The 1300-nt window shown below is 27.9% G+C and overlaps 1 long non-coding RNA gene across 1 annotated transcript; it reads left to right on the plus strand.

Annotated features, from left to right (window-relative positions):
* The first annotated feature begins 397 nt into the window (after positions 1 to 397).
* LOC109593210 (uncharacterized) lies at positions 398 to 1261 on the plus strand. The gene is made up of 3 exons (XR_002190805.1): positions 398 to 437; positions 789 to 824; positions 1187 to 1261. It is a non-coding gene; the product is annotated as an uncharacterized LOC109593210 (long non-coding RNA).
* Positions 1262 to 1300: the final 39 nt, after the last annotated feature.

The raw sequence follows: 1300 nt of genomic DNA on the forward strand, positions 1-1300 counted from the left end.
CCCATGTCTCTGACTGTAAAATATATTTTGTCATTATGTCTCAAATAAACTCTTGATTTTAGATTCATTAAGGCATCAGATTCAATGAAGGACCATTAATAATATAGCATTGATATTGCCTGAGCACAGATGGCAATAAAGTTACCATTGCAATTACTGGCAATCATTACTTTTGTTATTAATAACCAGACATTGCATGATGTATCTACCTTTCATCTACCATGTATTTAAAATTTTTCATATTGTATGTACTTTTGCTAACACCATTAGTTTTACTTTCATGTATTTACTTTTATTTTGCTATAAGCTTATTACAACATAAATATTGATAGATAACTACACTAAATATGTATTAAGTTATATTTTTAAAATTATGGTTTATTTTTTTTATGTAAATATCAGTTATCCTGAAATGAACGACAGAACTTACATGGTAGGTAAGTGTGTGTGTGAAAACAATTTTTACTGGAGGAGTACTTAACAAGCTGGAATAATGCTATTATGCTAGCTAGCATTATAGGATTATGGGAACTATACAACATGCAAAATAGTTTTTAAATTTGACCTACGATACCTTCATGGCGATTGTTTCATAGCAATGGCAATTATAAAAAATCAATTTCATTAGTCGCAAGTCCTAATTCTATATAATTCTTTGCTGCATTGATAAGTTTTTAGTTGTCATATCTACACTCCTTGTTCATTTATTTTTGTACTTGCATGTTACCATGTACTACATTAAACCATGTACTACATTAAATGAGCCTTCTTTTTCTCTCAATTTGTAGTAAATTCATGACAAGTACAGTAGTAATAATTCTAAAGTAGGTTGAGGTATTTAATTATTGTAATATATATTTATGAAAATTTTGCACAAAATTTAAATGCAGTATATTCCATGTGTCAAAACTGCTTTTTAAGAACATTATTCTATGAGATTTTAATTCTATATTATGATATTTTGTAATCATTTTTTGTAGTGCAGCTGGTATTATTTGTATAAAACAGTGCATTTTGTACTTTATGGATGCTTATTTATTAACAAAATGTGGCATGCACCATTGCAAATGTTGAGTTTTGCCTTGTGAGCATTTTTGCCTTAAAAGCATCACATTACCTTTTTTAGAGTGTCTATATGTAGATTAATGTTTATTAAACTTGAAGTTATGTGTGTGTACCTTAATAGGTCTGTAAAAACTCGGCTGAGAGTACTAATACTAGTACAAAGTTAACAGCTCTACATTTTTTTGCTTTTATTTACTGATTGTTTTATGTTGTTTCTTTTAATGATCAATTTTTT

The sequence above is a fragment of the Amphimedon queenslandica genome, unplaced genomic scaffold (assembly GCF_000090795.2).
Source record: "Amphimedon queenslandica unplaced genomic scaffold, v1.1 AMPQUscaffold_2472_Cont25526, whole genome shotgun sequence".
Classification (NCBI taxonomy): Eukaryota; Metazoa; Porifera; class Demospongiae; order Haplosclerida; family Niphatidae; genus Amphimedon; species Amphimedon queenslandica.